We start from the raw sequence: 19,681 nt of genomic DNA, 5'->3' as shown, positions 1-19,681 counted from the left end.
CGTCCAGTTAATCCTTCCTGAATTTCCAATCCACAGGAACCATGACATAATAAATATTTATGGTTGTTTTAAGCCATTTCTTTTTGGGTACATTTCTTATGCAAAAATAGATAACTAATACACATCGTTTATCTTAAAATATCGGAAACAATCTAAATACCCAATAGAACGGTGGTTAAATAAATTAGGTCATTGTTTCTCCAACTTTCCCTTTGAAAAAGAAAAATTATTCTCATATAACCCCAGACTGACTTAAATTATTTTTATTATAATACCCCTTAAGTATAAAAAATATATAAAGCCAGGTATACACTCCTTATAACCTCTTATACAACCCTAACATCAAAGCAATTTATAAATTAAATACAAACAAAACTCAAAAAACAATGAAATTCAAACCAACAACATTTAGTGTGGCAGGTGATTTAGTTTTGTTGAAATGACATTGCTGTGCACTTGAGTTGATTTTAATGGCTGTGGTTCATGTTCTTTGAGTTGGCATGCCTGGACCATCACATGACAAGGGATGACTCACGTTCATCACAATTTTTCTCCATTTGAACTACTCTTGGGGAACTTTCATTCACATAGTGGCTGTTCTTTCCTTTGGCGTTTGCTCAAGGGTAACAAGTATACTCTTCTTTTTGGACCTCAAACAGTGAACCATTTTTTTTTTCTTTAAAAATATGACTTTATTAAGATACCTACCATATAAATAATCATTACATCTCATTGGCAATACGAAATGTAGAGTAAGATTTAAATAATTTTAGCATGCAAAGTAATGTTCATGTCTAATATTTAAGGTTAAAAATCTTTCATCTTTCTGCCTTCTTCAAAAAATAAAAATAAAAAAACTCATCACCAATATTTAAATGGTTATGCTCGTGGAGCCAATCATCCAATTACTCTTTTTCCATGTTGAAATATCTAGCTCTTTTGGTAATAGAGTTTAGATAGCTTTGTTCCCAGTGGAGAGTAGATGGTACCTCTGACCTTATTCTGGAAACACCCAGTTATCTTCTGAAATAAAATACACACACACACACACATATATGTATATATATTTTTTCAGTTTCTTTCCATAGGTCTAAAAACAATTGTAAACATAAACACAAACATGGGCTTTGAAATCCCAGAGCAGATGGTTATCCAGAAAAAATACAATGTGCAAGTCATTTAAGACACATTCTCCTGCAATAAGAATATAAATAAAATATTTCAGAACATCTGGGTCCCTGTGAATCCTCAGTGATCCGGGGGCCCCAGTCTAAGAAACCCCAAACAATAGAATGACTTTGTGATGGGATATTATACAGTCATTAAAGGGGAAGTTTTTAGAAGAACAAGCTAAGGCAAGGAGGGACGTTTATTATATACTGTTCACAGAAAAGGAGAAGCAGTTTTCAAATTAGCAAATATTATATTGCATGATGTTATGTATTACTTACATAATTTATAAACATTTGTTATTCATATAAAAAAAAAACCATTGCTGTCAAGTTGATTCCGACTCTTAGCACCCTATGAGACAGAGAAGAACAGTTCCACAGGATTTCCAAGGATTGGCTGGTGAATTTGAACTACCGACCAAAATGTCAGTGGCTGTAGCACTTAATCACCGTGCCACCAGGGCTCCATTATTCATATAAGTATATGAATAATAAAATATATGCCCATATAAACAAATATAAACAGAGAGCGAGAGAAGAATATACATAAAATGCTAATAGTTCTGTTTGGATGGGAGTATCACGGGTAATTTTTTATAAATTGTACTTTAGATGAAGGTTTACAGAACAAACTAGGTTCTCATTATATGGTTAGTACACTTATTGTTTGATGACCTTGGTTAACAACCCCATGACATGTCAACACTCTCCCTTCTCAACATTGGGTTCCCTATTACCAGCTTTCCTGTTCCCTCTTGCCTTCTAGTCCTTGCCCCAGGGCTGGTGTGCCCCTTTAGTCTTATTTTGTTTTATGCGCCTGTCTAGTCTTTGGCTGAGGGGTGAACCTCAGGAGGGACTTCATTACTGAGCTAAAAGGCTGTCTGGGGCCCATACTCTCAGGGTTTCTTCAGTCTCTGTCATGCCAGTAAGTCTGGTCTTTTTTTGTGAGTTAGAATTTTGTTCTACATTTTTCTCCAGCTCTATCTGGGGCCCTCTATTGTGATTCCTGTCAGAGCAGTCAGTGACGGTAGCTGGGCACCATCTAGCTGTACTGGACTCAGTCTGGTGGAGACCATGGTAGGTGTGGTAGTCCATCAGTCCTCTGAACTAATCTTTCCTTTGTATCTTCAGTTTTCTTCATTCTTCCTTGCTCCCAAAGGGGTGAGACCAATATAATATCTTAGATGGCCTCTTACAGGCTTTTAAGATCTATTATGGGTAATTTTTAATTTAAATTTGTCATGTTCTATATCATCCAAATTTCTTCATGGAACATGTCTGTTGTTGTTGTCAGTTGCCGTCAAGTGAATTCTGACTCATGGCAACCCTAGAACTGCTCCATAAGGTTTTCAAGGCTGTGACCTTTTGGAAGCAGATTGCCAGGACTTTCTTCTGGGGTGCCTCTGCATGGGTTCCAATGGCCAACCTTTCATCTAGTAGTCAAGTGCTTAACTGTTTGTGCCACCCAGAGATGTTTACATTGCTTATAACTAGAAAAATGAGATTTTCTTTACAAAAGGGAGAAGAGAGGGTACTCCTGGCTTGAGGCTGACTCCCCGAGCTCTGGAAGAGGCCCTGCTTGTGGAAGCTGGGAGAACAAAGGGCCACTAGTGCCCACGGGACCTCAGGAATCTCCCACAGCCACAGAGTGGGCCCGTCAGGGAGCTTAGGCCTGGCCAGGCTCCCACCAGCATGAGCGGCTGGGAGTGGCCCCTGGCCACCATCAGGGCTGGAAGGTCGGGTTGTTTCCTTCCAACCCAGCAGGAGTGGGATGAAGGAGCTGCTGGGAGAGCGGGAATAAAGAGCAGGGCCTGGAAACTAGGTCACCAGGAAATCGAGGAAATAAACAAAGCGTTCCTGTGAGGGGAAGGCTCCCTTTGATCCGGATGGGAATGGAAAGGACTGACTCTGAGAAGAGTGACCGAGCCACTGTGACATCCTCAGCCTACCGCTGCCTGTTTCAGCTAGAATCTTAGACCTGCACAGCTGGAAGGGCCCAGGAGTCAACCCGCCAGCCTCCACCCACCCCCCAAACACACCACAGCTCTGCACTTGACCTCCAGCAACTCTGCTCCATATTTTCTATGTTGGCTCACACCCAACTCTTAATTGTACCCACACCTGAAGGTTCACCTGTGCAAACGCTGATCCCTCCACCTGGCTAGCTCTTTGTCCTCCAACTTCTCTTAAGAGTTAGTTCAGCTCTCGATTAGCCAGGGTAGACTTGTCTGTGTTACGTTTTGACAGCAGTAAATCTTATCTTTGAGTTTGTGGACACCCAGAGCCCACCATCAGCTTAATTACTGGCTTTATTGATATTAGGGTTCTGTATTTACCCATCCTTTGCCTACTGGCTGCTTTTCCATTCTTGGGCTCTACTTGCATTATAAGGTAATATGCATGCTTCATCAACCCCATTGACCAAGCAGGCCAATGGGTGAGCAGCAGGAAGGCTTTAAAGAGAAGACTCTAAACTTGCTGGCCCAATCCAGCCTCCAACAGAAGCCCCCAACCCTGCAAGCTTGCAGACCACCTTTCCCTAAGAGCTCCCATAGGCCCTGAGCTGCCCACCTGGCTCTCACCACTCTGCACTGTAATGATGTGGTTTACCTCTCTGTCCTCCCAAAGAGCCTACCAGCTGCTCAAGGTTGAGACTCTTCCCATTATTTTTATATCCCTGGTACCTACTGGGAAACCCTGGTGGCGTAGGGGTTAGGTGCTACGGCTGCTAACCAAAGGGTCAGCAGTTCGAATCTACCAGGCGCTCCTTGGAAACTCTATGGGGCAGTTCTACTCTGTCCTAAAGGGTCGCTATGAGTTGGAATCGACTCAACGGCACTGAGTTTGGTTTTGGTTTGGTTTGGTGCCTGCTGGAGTGCCTGGCCTGGTATCCATGCTCCCTACTTGTGAATGAGTGAGTGAATGACCCCAGGAATATGATAATCTGCTTGCCTAGACCTTCCTGATTTCCGCCTCACCCCAAAACCAGGCATCAGTGGCCAGACCCTTGGCCTGCCTGGCTTTGCTTGCTGTTCGGAGCAGCTTGTCCCAGCAAGTCCAGGTCACTATGACATTTGGCCTTTTTCCATGCTGGTCAGAACAGCAAGCAATGGCCACTCACTGATCATGGTTAACCTCCTGACATTCTTCTTGTGTATATACCATCATAGAATGCCATTGTTTTAATTTGCACCCCAATTCCCTCCTCCTTTACCACAGCTATAATCCAAAGATGCATCCATGTAGATCCAGGAGGTTGGCATCATTTGGCTTCAAACAGGTATCATGATAACTATTTTTAAGGAAGAAATCCAGAAAACAAAAGCAGAAAAGGCTGCCCTTGTCTATTGCTATTCTTCAGGGTTGGACTGACAAATAATGAAATTGAAAATAATCAGCCATCAAGCTCTCTCTTGCCTTCTGAGACCTACTAAGCATAAGGACCTGGATTTATCCTGAGGATCTGCCAAAGAGTGGAAGGTCACCTGGATGTGGCATAGAGGAAAGAGAAGGAGCTCTGAAATCAAACCGACCTAGGTTCAAACTACCTCATCAGCCATCAACCAGCTATGTGACTTTGGGCAAGGCTGTTAGCCTCACTGAGCCCCAGTGCTCTCATCTGTCAAAAGGGATAATAACACTTGTAGTCTCAGTATTGTTGGGAGGATTCAAGGAGATACAAACTGAAGCGTACAGCAGAGGGCCAGGCACAGTGTAGCCACTCAATGAATGACAACATTGGTTGGAAATCAATCAGCATGATTCTAGTCTCAACACAAGTTAACCAATTTCTCTTTGATTGCTTTGTCTGTAAAGTGGGTGTGATAGGGTAAATGTATTTTGCACATGGGAAGGGCCTGAATTTGGGGGGCCAAAGGGTGAAGTGTTAAGGATCAAATTGTGTTCCCCCAAATTATGTGCTGAAACTCTAGCCCCTATACCTGTAGATCAGAAACCCTGGTGGGGTAGTGGTTAAGTGCTATGGCTGTTATCCAAAAGGTCGGCAGTTTGAATCTACCAGGCACTCCTTGGAAACTCTATGGAGCAGTTCTATTCTGTCCTATAGGGTCACTATGAGTCGGAATCGACTTGAGGGCGACAGTTTTTTTTTTTTTTTTTCATACCTGTAGATGTTTTTTGTGGTAGATGTAATCCTGTATGGAAGTAGGATCTTCTTTGTTATGTTAATCAGATCTTACCCAACATTGTGATGCGGGTATAAAGATAAATAAATCAACTGGAACAGAACATAGAGTCCAGAAATAGACCCACATATGCAGGACAAATGAGCTTTTTAAAATTGTGTTTTAGGGGAAAGCTTACAGTGCAAATTAGTTTCTCATTCAAAATTTATACACAGATTGTTTTGTGGCATTGGTTGCAATCCCTGCAATGTGTTAGCACTCTCTCCCTTTCCACCCCGGGTTCCCCATGTCCATTCATCCAGGTTTCCTGTCTCTTCCTGCCTTCTTGTCTTTGCTTTTGGGCAGGTGTTGCCCATTTGGCCTCAAATACTTGATTGAACTAAGAAGCACATTCCTCACGTGTGTTATTGTTTGCTTTGTAGGCCTGTCTAATCTTTGTCTGAAAGGTAGACTTCGGCAGCAGCTGCAGTCCTGAGTTAGCAGGGTGTCTGGGGTCATAGTTTTAGGGGTCCTTCCAGTTTATGATCTTTTTGTGTGTGTGTGAATTTGAATTTTTTTCTACATTTTTCTCCTGCTCTGTCTACAACCCTGTACTATGATCCTGTCAGAGCAGTCAGTGGTGGTAGCAGACACCATCTCATTCTTCTGGGCTTAGGCTGCTGGAGGCTCTGGTCCATGTGGTTCATTAGTCCTTTGGACTGATATTTTCCTTGAGTCTTTGGTTTTCTTCACTCCTTTGCTCCGGACGTGATGGAACCAATAGATGCATTTTAGATGGCTGCTTGAAAGCTTTTAAGACCCCAGATACTAGTCACCAAAGTAGGATGTAGAACATTTTCCTTATGAACTATGTTATGCCAGTTGACCTAGGTGTCCCCTGAGATCATGGTCCTCAGCCCTAAGCCCCAGTGACTTGGTCCCTCAAGGTGTTTGGATGTGTCTAGGAAGCTTTTATGGCTTTGCCTTGGTCAAGTTGTGCTGATTTTCCCTATATTGTGTGGACAACAGATTTTTTTGACAAAATACAAAGTTAGTTCAGGGGAGAAAAAACAGTGTTCAACAACTGGTGCTGGGACAATTGGACATCAATATGCAAAAAAAAAAAAAGAACTTCGATCCATAGTTCATTCCATATAAAGACATTAACACAAAATAAGTTATTCCTTCAATTTAAAACCTAAAACCTATAAAACTTCCAGGAGAAAACTTTGTGGACTCAAATAAAAATCCTTTAGAAATGACCCCAAAATTATAAACCGTGAAATAAATTATTAAATTGAACTTCATAAAAATCAAAGGCTTTTGCTCTTCAAGAGATGCTGTTAAGGCACAAGACACAGACTGGGTTAAAATATTTATAAAGCATATACCTTGTATTCAGAATATATAAAGAGCTCTCAAAACTCAATAATAAGATAACAACTCAAAGTAAAAAATAGACAGGAGATTTAAAAAGATACTTCACCAAAGAAGATATTTGGATAGGAAATAAGTCCATGAAAAGATACTCAACATCATTAGATATCAGGAAGATATGAATTAAAACCCTAGTGAGATACCTCTGCACACCTATTAGAAAAACAATGGCTAAAATTAAAAAAAGATTGACCATACCAAGTATTGGCAAGGATCTAGAGGAAATGGAACTCTCAGATACTGCAGATGGAAAAGTAAAACAGTACAACTGCTTTGGAAAATCGTGGGCAGTTTCTTAAAGATTTAAACATGAACCTGTAATATGATCCAGCCATTTTACTCCTAGGCATTTACCACAGAGAAATGACAGCATATTTCCTAAAAGGATTTGTACATTAATGTTCATAGCAGCTTTATTTGTAATATCCCCAAACCACTGGAAACAACATAAATGTCCATCGACTGTGCTTTACCTATAAGATGGTATACCATTTTCAATGCAGCAAAAAAAATGAGTGACTACTGATACGTGCTACGACGTATACGAATATCAAAAAGTGCTGAGTGGAAAAATCAAGACAAAAAGAGTACATACAGTCTGATTTCATGTATAAAATTTCGTGTATAAAATTCTAGGAAGTGCAAACTAATACAGAGTGACAGAAAACAGGTCAGCGACTGCCTGGAGATGGCCAGGGAAGGGGGCAAGCAGTATGAAAGGAGAAAATATGAAGGGACGTGGGTGTAACGGGTATGTTCATTATCTTGACATCTGTGATGGTATTCCAGGTGTATACTTGTGTCAAAGCTTACCAAGTTGTACACTTTAAATATGTGCAATTAGTTGTATGTCAATTATATCTCAGTAAAACCAAAAAACCAAACCTACTGCCGTCGAGTTGATTCTAAATCATAGGGACAATAAAACTGATGAAAAAAAAAAAAGAAGAAGCTTTCCATTATCATTTTAAAAAGAATTGTTGTGGTTGGTAAAAAAAAAAAAAAAAAAAAACAACCCAGCACCTCAAACCCAGCAATACGTTAATAATAATAATGACAAATTATTAAGCCCTAAAGGAAACCTGGTGGAGCAGTGGTTAAGGGCTCTGCTGCTAACCGAAAGGCTGGTGGTTCAAACCCAAGAGGCACACCATGGAGAAAGACGAGGCAGTCCACTTCTGTAAAGATTACAGCCTTGGAAACCCTATGGGACAGTTCTACTCCATCCTATAGGGTCACTGTAAGTTGAAATTGACTTGATGGCAATGGGTTTATACCAAGAATTCTACATCTACTGCTTTTAGGTAAATTATGCTTTGTTAAGCATAGTATCATCTACCTACAAGCAAATACGTCACTTTGAGGACTAAGGTGCACCTGGCCCAAGCTGTGGTGTTTTCAATCACCTCACATGCATGTGAAAGCTGGACAATGAATAAGGAAGACTGAAGAAGAATTGATGGCTTTGAGTTGTGGTGTTGGTGAAGAATATTGAATATACCATGGACTGCCATAAGAAAATGTCTCTCTTAGAAGAAGTACAACCAGAATGCTCCTGAGAAGCGAGGATGATGAGACTTCGTCTCACATACTTTGGACATGTTATCAAGAGGGACCAGTCTCTGGAGAAGGACATCGTGTTTGGTAAAGTAGCCAGTCAGCGTAAAAGAGGAAGACCCTTAAGGAGATGGATTGATACCGTGGCTGCAACAATGGGCTCAAGCATAGCAATGATCTTGAGGATGGCGCAGGAATGGGTAGTGTTTTGTTCTGTTGTATGTAAGGTCCATTCAGATGAATTGGAACTGACAACAATAACAACTGAAGAAGCAGTATGGAATACATGTTCAAGACATCATATTTATTCAGCCTATTCACGCTGCCTGAATCTCATGCAAATTTGCATATGTTGAAATAACTCTACCACGCTGAGTTATCTGCAGCTAAATTGGAGTCCATTGCAACAGTGGATTATAGCCTTTGAAGTTAGCTAGGCCAAGCATTTTCTCTTAACTATTTTTTTTCTTGTGTAGCAGAGTGTGCCTCCTTTCCTTGCACCCAACAGTGGAAAACAAATGCTTTCTTTAGACTCAGGGAGGTCATGATGCTTATCTCTTGCAAGAGGTCTGTGATGGGTGCCAAAATGCATTAGGTGGGGAGAGGCAGGGTCTTTAGATTACAGATATTGTTTTTCATAGTCACAACAATCTAGTGAAGCAAGTACTATTATTATCTTCGTATTACAGTTAAGGAAACTGAGGCACAGAGAGGATAAGTCATCTTGCCCAAGGTCACAAAGCTTCTAAGGGATGGAGCCCCAAGTCAATCCAGGTCTGTCTGATCCTATTACCGGAGCTCTTTTCATCCTGCTGAGCTGCATTACTCCAAAGACCTGAGGAGTTACACTATCTTTCAAGACCTTCAGATTCCCACACCCAACAAAGAGAGAAGTCAAGCAGGCATTTCAAATAAACGCATAGTAAAAACTCAGTGGCTTTGAAGCCAAACAAGGTTCGAATCCCTGCTCTGCTGTTTTCTACCAATAGGACTTCAGCAAGTTTCTTAGTCTCCCAAACCCTGTTACTACCTTTATAAAATGATAACAATAATAGGATGAGCCCAGTGGTGCAGTGGTTAAGTGCTCCATCGCTAACAAAAAGTTGGTGGTTTGAACCCACCAGCCGCTCCATGGAAGAAAGGTGCGGTGGTCTGCTTTTGTAAGGATTACAGCCTTGGAAGCCCCATGGGGTAGTTCTACTCTCTCTTAAGGGGTTGCTCTGAGTCCGAATTGACTAGATGGCAACTTTTTTTTTTTTTTAGTAATAATAGTAATGCTAATTTTGTGGTTTTCTTCTCAAGATTTGCTGCTGTTGCCCTCAAGTTGACTCTGACTCATGGCGGCCCCATGTGCTACAGAGCAGAACTGTTCTATAGGGTTTTCTTGGCTGTAATCATTATAGAATCAGATGACCAGGTCTTTCTTTCGCAGCACCGCTGGGTGGGTTCGAACTGCTAGCCTTTATGTTGGTAGTTCAGCGCAAACTGGGCTACCTTAGGACCTTGTTCTCAAGATTATTCCGTCATTAATTTATTCACAAGTGCTTGTTGAGCACCTACTCTGTATACCACAGTGCCAGGGATTAACCAGTGAACAAAATAGACAAAACTCCTGCCTTCACAGGGCCTAGAAGCAACGACACCCCAGTGGGAATGAATACACTCACCACCCAGATATTGGTTCCTTGGTGGTGCACATGGTTAACATGCTCGGCTGCTAACTGGAAGGTTGAAGGTCCAGAGGCACTTCAGAAGAAAGGCTGGGGTGTTTCAGAGGAGGGGAAGATGATTTCCACCCGGCACGTGTGGATGCTAGGTGGGACTGTAACGGGCAGAACTGTCAGTTCGTTAACGAAGTATGACTTATATTGACGAAGACAAACTGGGTCAAGCATTTGAGGATGCTTTTCAGGTACAGAGGCAACATTCAACTGGCGATCCTCCATACTCCCTAGACTTCAAAAATTACCTGGTTTTCATCAACCATTGCCTGCATGTCAGAGGAAGCTCCCATGACTATAGAGGGTTGCCTACAGAGAAGCCTGTCTATACCTGGAGAACTGTAATCAACAGTGCTGCAGCTACTGTTTTGAAGGAAATATTCATCAATCTCTGCAGAGTATCACTGAAAACCAGCTAGTACCACCTGCTGTTCTCCAGCAAAAGGGAGGAAAAGGCAGGAAGAAGCTCCCACTGTTTGAATACCTTTCATGAATCCCTCCGTAATCCCAAAAAGGCATCTTGTATTCAGTGGGTAGATATAACCAAAGGCATCTTTCAGTTTGTATCAGAAAAACACGGAAAGACGCACAGAGCTTTGGGGAAAAAGAAAAGGCAACCGGAAGACCCTGACTCACCAGAAAATAGCCAGAGCGCTGATGAATTATGGAAGAACTGGCAAAACCACCAAAAATCCGGAGAAAGCTAGCTTACCAGTTCAGTGAGACCATTCTCCAGAGACTTTCTCCATGTTATTTCTTGGGGAAAGAGGTCTTCTACTCATAGTATGTCCAACGTGATCAAGAATATCTCAGCTTAAATAACTGGAACACAAGTTATAATCATACAGATGCCAATTACCATGGGCCAAGCCACCCTGATTGCTAAATATACCTTCACATTGAATGGTTTCTTAGCATCAGGAATCTCTACCATCTTCAGGATTTTTCTCTTAAAGCAAATACTGAAGAGAAAAAAAAAAAAAAAATCAGTTAACTTGTTGCTAGGTTTTCTAAAATAGCATACAATGTATACTAACATTGGTGGGCAATTCTGCCAGTGAGCACTTTAAAATGAGCACCTCCCATTTGGAAGTATTGACTGTCATTGCTATGACTACCCTCTATACAATTACTTTCTTCTAGACTAACAATGCCAGTAGAGATGGTTTGATTTATAGATTGATTTAAACATTCTTTTTCTGTCATACACTCAGGTGAAAAATTACTCCAACATATACCTCATGGCTTTAATAACAAACAATCTCATTATTATATACACGTTTTCACCATTTAAGCTAGAATTTTCATGCCAACATAGGTTCATGTCTTTAAAAACTTCCATGGAGCATAATAATGATGGTTGTATAATCTGATGAACGTGACCAGTGTCGGTGAATTGCGTACGTAAAAAAATGTTGAGTTGGCAAACGTTTTGCTATATATTTTTTACTACTATTAAGAAACATAATTCAGGCAATTAAAAAGAGAAGCAATGAACAAATTAAAAAATAAATTAATTAAAACTTCCATAGCTATCCTGAAAAAAAAAAAAAAGTCTTGGTGATCCACTTTATACAAATCAGCCATTGAACACCCTATAGGGAAAAAAGAATAAGGACGATTTATGAAGCCACTTCAGCAGACAGACTAGGCATTATAATCCTTAGAATAATCCTGCAAAACAGCTATATGGTACCCATTTTATAGGTAAAGACACTGAGGCTCAGAGCGCTTAAGAAATTTGCCTAAAGTCACACAATTTAGGATTAGTAATATAATTAGGTGTATTGTTGTTAGCTGCTGTTGAGCTAGCCCTCACTCATGGCGACCCCATGCACAACTGAACAAAACATCGCCTGGTCCTGTGCATCTTCACCATCATTGGTTGTGGCTTCAGTCCACTGTTGTGGCCACTGTGTATTTTGAGTGCCTTCCAACTAGGGTACTCGTCCTCCAGCACTATATCGAATAACAATCTGCTGTGATCCACAGGGTTTTCATTAGATAATTTTCAGATATAGGTTGCCAGCCCTTTCTTCCTAGTTGGTCTTAGTCTGGAAGCTCCACTTAAACCTGTCCACCATAGGTGACCCTATTGGTATTTGAAATACTGGTGACATGGCTTCCAGCCTCACAGTAACACTCAAGCCATCATAATATGACAAACTGACAGATGGGCGGTGAAATTAGGTATATTAGTACCACCGAAATCCTGCTATTCTTTGCCATCAGGGCCCAAAGCATGAGACAATGTCTGTCCACCTGTTTTGTTCTTAGTAGTCACCCCACACTCCCTTGAAATAGATTAGCCAGGTGCCGCCACCCCCACCTCACCCCAGCCCCCAGCACATGCCAAAGAACCAAAAAGGCTCCATTTATGTGGCCTCACAGGAAGCCTGTGTTGAAAGCAAACACACACAGAGCTGACGATGGTGACTCATGACTTCTAACCCTCCTCCTAGCCAGTTGCATCAACTTTTCCGATCTATTGAAGTCTTATAGAAATAGTGCTTCATGGGAAGATATCAAGGAAAATGTTCCAGGAGCCAACCAGCAGGCCATACTGAGTCCTCGGCCCCTTTTTGAGGTTTCTCTCTCTTTTTTTCCCCTCAGCAATTCCTTTAAAAAAATTTTTTTTTTCCTCCTCACCATTGACCTTGTTAGAGTTGCTAGTACTTTTTCCCCTTACACTGTAGCACTTCTGTAAATGTTTTTGTTCTTTGTTCTACTTCCTACACTCTTTGAGCTTGGCTGTGATGTCTGTTCAGTGGGGCCTTTCTGATCCAATTGCCCCTTGCCTATGCATCCTCTCCCCAGGTATCAAAAATGAGGGCAGTGGGTCCTGGAGGGCCCCTCATTAGAGGGAGGAGGCTCTGCTCTCCCACCAGCCACCGGCAGCGAGGGCAGAGCTGACTCCAAGAATGACCAGTATTGAAAAAAGAGCTCCAGGGGTGAGAGAGAGACACAGACTGGCAGAGTCAGAAGCAGAAGGTTAAAAAAGAAGGAAAAAGAAAAAGAAAAAAAAAAAAAGCCTTTTTCTCTGACAGTCTAAGCACCCCCTTTCAGGACCAGAGGCTTTCCAGAAAAAAGTCCTGTGAAGAACAGACCATTTCAGGAAACAAAACGTTCCCTCTGAGGGCAACACCCTTGGGCACATCAGGCATTTGTTCCCAATGCTCAACTGTTCATTCTGGAAATGGGGAGATAAATGCCTTTTACCTCAGCCATCAGTGGTTGCTGAGGTGCACTGTGTTGGCGGTCAGCTTTGAGAGGTCCAGAGTCCAGGAACCTGCTGGGACCCAAATGAGCCAGCCCACCTGTAGGCAGGAGGATGAGAGAGGAGCCCTGGAGAGTGGGCCAGGGGTGGGAATAAAGCTCTGGGCAGATGGCACAGTGGTCTCTAGTGACACTGACTTCCCACATGCTTATGAGAGCTGGCCACCTACAGGGGACACTGCTTGTTCCAGGTAGTGCAAGCAATGCTGGACTTGTCTATTGGGAGACCTGGCTTCCAGCCTCACCTGACTGTCACCAGCAGTGTGACGCTGAACAGGCCACCCAACCCTCTGAGCTTTAGTTTCTGTTCTATAAAATGGGAATAGTGCCTGTCTTCATTCAGTATTGAGCATGTGTTTTCTTGAGCACCTAATATGAAAATAGATATCAGGTTGACCTGATATCTGTCCTCAAAGACCACTCACTTTACTGGGGGAGATGAACCAATAGGTGAAATCCAATGTGATGAGTACAGAGAAAGGTACACAGAAGGTGAGGGAATAACATGGAGGAAAGAGTGATTAGTTCTCTCAAAAAGACAGTTGTTGCCAAGTCCAGTCCAACTCATGGCAACCCCATGAACTGTGCTCCATAGGGTTTTCAAAACCATAGGGTTTTCAACTGCTGTGATTTTTCAGAAGTAGGTTACCAGGCTGTCACAGGTTGAATTGTGCCCTCCAAAACATATGTATCAACTTGGTTAGGGCATGCTTCCCAGTATTGAGTGGTTATCCTCCATTTTGTGATTGTAATTTTATGTTTAAAAGGATTAGGGTAGGATTGTAACATCACCCTCACTCAGGTCATCTCCCTGATCCAAGGTAAAGGGAGTTTCCCTGGGGTTTGGCCTGTACCACCTTTTATCTCTAAATAAAAGGAAAGGAAAGCAAGCAGAGAGTTGGGGACTTCATACCACCAAGAATGCGGCACCAGGAGCAGAGCACGTCCTTTGCACCCAGGGTACGTGCACCTGAGAAGCTCCTTGACCGTGGGAATATTGAGGACAAAGACCTTCCTCCACAGCCAACAGAGAAAGAAAGCTTTCCCATGGAGCTGACACCCTGAATTTAGACTTGCAGCCTACTAGACTGTGAGAAAATAAAATTCTTTTTGTTAAAGCCATCCACTTGTGGTATTTCTGTAACGGCAGCACTAGATGACTAAGACACAGGCCTTTCTTCTGAGGCATCTTTTGGTTCTTAGTCGTGTGTGTAACCATCTGCACTACCCAGAGACTCCTAGTTCTCTCTAGGGAAGCCATTAAAGCTGGTGGTTAAGTCTTGAAAGATACCTTAGGAGTTTGATAGGAAGATGGGGGAAGAAAGAGAATACGTCATTGTAGGCAGATGAACGCTGTTATGGATTAAAGTGTGTGCCCTGAAGATGTATGTTGGACTCTTAACCCCTATACCTGTGGAAGGAGCCCTTGTGGCAAAGTGGTTAAGTGCTCTGGCTGCTAACCAAAAGGTCGGTGGTTGGAACCCACCAGCCACTCCCCGGGAGAAAGACGTGGCAGTCTGCTTCCATAAAGATTTATAGCCTTGGAAACCCTATTGGCAGTTCTGCTCTGTCCTATAGGGTCACTATGAGTCAAAATCACCTCAATGGCAATAGGTTTGGTTTTTGGTTTGGTATACCTGTGGATGTAATCCTGTGTGGAAACAGGGTTTTCTTTGTTATGTTAATTAGATCATATCCAAGAAGGGTGTGTTCTAGAGCTAATCACTTCTGAGTTTAAAAAAAAAAAAAAAAAAACAGCAGCAGAGCAGACACAGAGATCTGCACAGGCACACACACAGGGGAGACAGATGATGGGTGCGAATCGTCTACACACAAAGGAAGGACGAGCAGAGCTAGGAAGGAGGCTCACAGAGCTAGGAGGGAGGCTCACAGAGCTAGGAGGGAGGCTCACAGAATGAGGAGGGAGGCTCACAGAACTAGGAGGGAGGCTCACAGAGCTAGGAAGGAGGCTCATAGAACTAGGAGGGAGGCTCACAAAAGGAATCTACATAGCCCAGACCCTGATTTGGACTTTTAGCCTTTAGAACAGTGAGAAAATAAGTTTCTGACCTTTGAAACCACCTCCTTGTGGTATTTCTGTTCCAACAGTACTAGGAGACTAAGGCAGATGCCCTTGGTGCCAACACATGCAGGCATACTCAAAGAATGGTCATGTGTTTGGTTGAGATGGGCCGTAACACACACGAGTTGTATGTGTGTGTGATGCCGAGCTAGAACTAGGGTGAGATAAGTGAGGCGTTCGCCTTGGGCACACAACTGAAGGGAGCACAAAAACCTTAGTCTTCAAGACAAGATTCTAGTGCAATATTTTTTTAAAAGCTCAAAAGTCCCTGATGGAAAAAATAACAACATTTTAAATAAAGACAGGATTGGACCACATACTTGCATGACACCTCGCTGCCTCAGCCTAATCCCAGTCCTGTCAGGTCCCCCCACCCTGACTCCCAGTCCAAACATGCGAGTTCAATAAACGTGGGCATTTCTGCGTAAGCAGGCGGTGTAACACATGTATCTGCTTCCTCGCTTCAAACACCGTCTTCCTTTGCTAGCTGCCAGGTGGACGGGGAGGAGGAAGGTCAGGGCTTCGTGGTGTGGCCGATTTGTTGTCATCTGTGACTCTGGGTACTATCCCTCCCTCGATACAGTGCTGCTGCCACGTGTGAATGTGAGTGTATGTGAGGGAGTGTGTGTGTGTGTGAGTGTGTGAGAATGTTTGTGTGTGAGTGTGTGTGTCACAAAGTATGTGAGTGTGCATGTGAGAATGTTTGTATGTGAGTGTGTGAGAATGTTTGTATGTGAGTGTGTGAGAACATTTGTGTGTGAGTGTGTGTCACAGAGTATGTGAGTGTGTGTGTGAGAATGTTTGTGTGTGAGTGTGTGGCTGTGTGTATGTGAGTGTGTGAGAGAGTGTATATGAGTGTGTGAGAACGTTTGTGTGTGTGTGTGCCAGAGTATGTGAGTGTGTGTGTGAGAATGTTTGTGTGTGAGTGTGTGGCTGTGTGTATGTGAGTGTGTGACTGTGTGTATGTGAGTGTGTGAGAACGTTTGTATGTGGGTGTGTGAGAACGTTTGTGTGTGAGCGTGTGTGTCACGGAGTATGTGAGTGTGTGGTGAGAATGTATGTGAGTGTGTGGCTGTGTGTGTGTGAGAGTGTATGTGAGTGTGTGAGAACATTTGTGTGTGAGTGTGTGTGTGAGAATGTATGTGAGTGTGTGACTGTGTGTATGTGAGTGTGTGAGAACATTTGTATATGGGTGTGTGAGTGTGTGTGTCAGGGGGTTGTGAAAGTGTGTCTGCATGTGAGTGTGTATGAGTATTATGTGAGTATATGTATATGTGTGTGTGTCAAGGAGTATGTATGTGTTTGTGTGTACGTGTGAATGTGTATGTGTGCACGTGAATATATGTCCATATGTGAGTGTGTGTATGCGTATCACAGAGTGTGTGAGTGTGTGTGCGTCAGGAAATGTGAGTGTGTGCATCAGGGAGTGTGTAAGTGTGCATGCATGTGTGTGGATGTGTTCGAGTGCATGTGTGTCAGGGTGTATGTATGAGTGTGTGTCATGAGGTGTGTGAGTGTGTGTGTCAGGGTATGTGTGTATGTGTATGTAAGTATGTGAGTGTATGTTTGTATTTGCGTGTGTGCGTTTGTGTATGAATGAGTATGAGCATGTGGCTATGTGAATGTGTGTGTCTGTCAGGAAATGTGTAAGTGCTTGTATGTGAGTGTGTGTGTGTGTGTGTGTGTGTGTGTTGGGAGAAGGGACAAAGGGAGAATGCAGGAGGAAACACAATGACCTGACCCTGGTGTCCTGGGTGGACATTCACCACACCTGAAACAGCCTCTAAACGAGACCAGACTCAGCTTCCAGCTCTGCTCTAGGATTTCTCATGCGTCGTGTGTGTGTGTGTGTGTGTGTGTGTGTGTGTGCGCTCTAGGATTTCTCATGCGTCGTGTGTGTGTGTGTGTCCCAAAGCCTGCATGGCTGGCTGGGGACTGGGGACCCCCAACCCCCATAAGCCTCTCGAAGGCTAGCAATATTTCTCAACTAGAGGAAGTAACCCCCGGGGGCATTTGGAGCTGGGGTGCCCTTTCTTATTGCCACAGTGAGGAAGGAGGACTCTGACTTTAGAGCAAAGAGGTCAAGTATGCTAAATGCCCTGCCCAATATAAATGTGTCGCATCCAGCAGCCCAGTGGGCTCAGGGGCCTTGTGCCCTCCTGTTTTTCAAGAGCGCTCACTCCACACTCAGCCCTTCCCCCTTCCCCATCAGCAACAAGATATTTGTGCAAAAAAAGTCATCATCACGAATCTACACAGCTCCAGTTAGCATTCTCAAGGTGCAAATAAAAACAGGCCTGGGGTGGTCACATACCAGGAGAGGGGAGCAAAGGCTTGGGCCAGACTCCCACCTCTCCTGACCTCCCCCCCCACCCCACATCTTCTTGTGGCCAAGATGAAATGCAGACCTGAGGGAGGAGGTGCGGCACAGGGTCCACGGGGGAGGGGAGGGAGGCAGAAAAACTAGGCCTTTCCTTCAAAGGGGACAACCCTCCTCTCTGCGATGAGAAGGCCCTTCACGAGGGGGTCTCCCCCAAAGTGATAAGGCCTCTCTGAAGTGGGGGCCAGCCCCCAGTTACACTGCATCTTTGAAGTGGCCTCCCCAGTGCTGCGAGGGCTTCAAGGGATGCCCCTGCCCCTCAGCGGAAAAGTCTTTGAAGTGTGTGGCACGGCTGAGCTTCTGAGTAGCTGAGTGTCCCAAGTCACACACACGTGGAACAGACCCCTCCGGTGGGGAAGGGGGTGGTGGAGGGAGAGACTGACAACTCCTTGTCTGAAATGGAACAGGAGCCGAAATGAAAGAGGAGGCACAGAGATCCCTCGGCAGGCTCCTTGTCCCTCACCTGCCACGCTGCGCAACTGGCAGCTGATCCCCCAGACCCTGTGGAGGCTGAGGTCCCAGCAGCTTTGGCCCCTGCCCCTCCCGCAACCAGAGGCTCTGCCCCTCTGAAGGCAAGGACAGAGATCTGCCCCCTGAGGCCTCTGGCGCCACCCGAAGTAGCCAGGCCTGCCTCTGCATCCCTTTTTCCTGTGTAGGAGAACACCACAGTTTATAACCCTGCCGGCCCTTTACCTGGCCCCACTGCCCTTCAGAGCCCTGCCAAGCAGAGTATGGGCCAGGGACCAGCCAGCACCCACTGGTGGTGGTGTTGTTAGCTCCCAATGAGTTGACCTGGGCTCGTGGCGACCCCATGTACAAGCGAGTAGGACCTGCATGAGCCACAGGTTTTTCACTGGCTGATTTTCAGAAATAGATTGCCGGGCCTTTCTTCCTAGTCTGCCTTAGTCTGTAAACTCTGCTGAAGCCTGTTCACAAGGATGGATTACCCAATTAGCAAGGTACACAGCAAGGTATAGGCTTACTTGTGCTTATCTACTCATCAGTAGTGCATAATTTCACCTGTTGTTCGCCACGGCAAAGATGTGGTGAAACCCACATGAAATTGTTCCTACAGATTAGTAAGCAAACACAAGTAAGCCTGTGGGTACCTCGCTAACTGTAAACCCGGGCATACTTTCCCCAAAAACCAAACCCATTGCCATCTGGTCAATTCAGACTCACAGCAACCCTATAGAAAAGAGTAGAATGGCCCCACAGGGTTTCTTAGGCTGTAAATCTTTAGGGAAGCAGGCTGCCACAGCTCTCTCCCGAGCAGCAGGTGGATTTGAACTACTGACCTTTCCATTAGCAGCCAAGTGCTTACCCACTGCGCCACCAGGGCTCCTTCCCCTTACTTTGCTTACTGGTTAATCTGCTCTGGCGTCAGCATCCTAGCAACAGGCAAGGCTCTGAGACCGCCCTGGCGCCTGTTTAAAGGTAGCACCTGAGCCCCCCCCCACACCTGCTGAATTAGAACGGGTCTCTTTACAAAATTCTCTGGTGCTTCTCCCGCACTTTTAAGTTTAAGGAGCGCTGCTCTATGGGTGTAAGTGACTAATAACCCCCTCCCTCCTCTCTGGAAGAGTACACAACCCCCTGGAACAAAACTACATCTGGAGAGGGGTGGTGTTAACTGGCACAGGACCAATCCTTCTGTGTTACTAAATGCTTCAATCCTCATAACTACTGGTGAGTCTTTAAATGAGGATTGTTGCCATTTTAGAGACAAGGAAATTCATCTGGGCTTGTACCAGGAGGGAGTCCCTGGGTGACGCAAACAGTTGAGCACTCAGTTGCTAGCCAAAAGGTTCAAATCTACCCAGAGGTGCCTCGGAAGAGAGGCCTGGTGATCTTCTGAAAGATCACAGCCTTTGAAAACCTTATGATGTGCAGTTCTACTTCGACACTCAGAGGGCCACCGTGAGTCGGAA

At 44.1% G+C, this 19,681-nt stretch overlaps 1 pseudogene; it reads left to right on the top strand.

Annotated features, from left to right (window-relative positions):
• The first annotated feature begins 10,148 nt into the window (after window positions 1–10,148).
• Window positions 10,149–10,897, top strand: LOC126062314 (transcription factor Spi-C-like; annotated as a pseudogene).
• The last annotated feature ends 8,784 nt before the right edge of the window (window positions 10,898–19,681 follow it).

The sequence above is a fragment of the Elephas maximus genome, chromosome 19, assembly GCF_024166365.1.
Source record: "Elephas maximus indicus isolate mEleMax1 chromosome 19, mEleMax1 primary haplotype, whole genome shotgun sequence".
NCBI classification, from domain to species: Eukaryota; Metazoa; Chordata; class Mammalia; order Proboscidea; family Elephantidae; genus Elephas; species Elephas maximus.
This window is presented reverse-complemented; position numbering and strand designations above follow the sequence as displayed.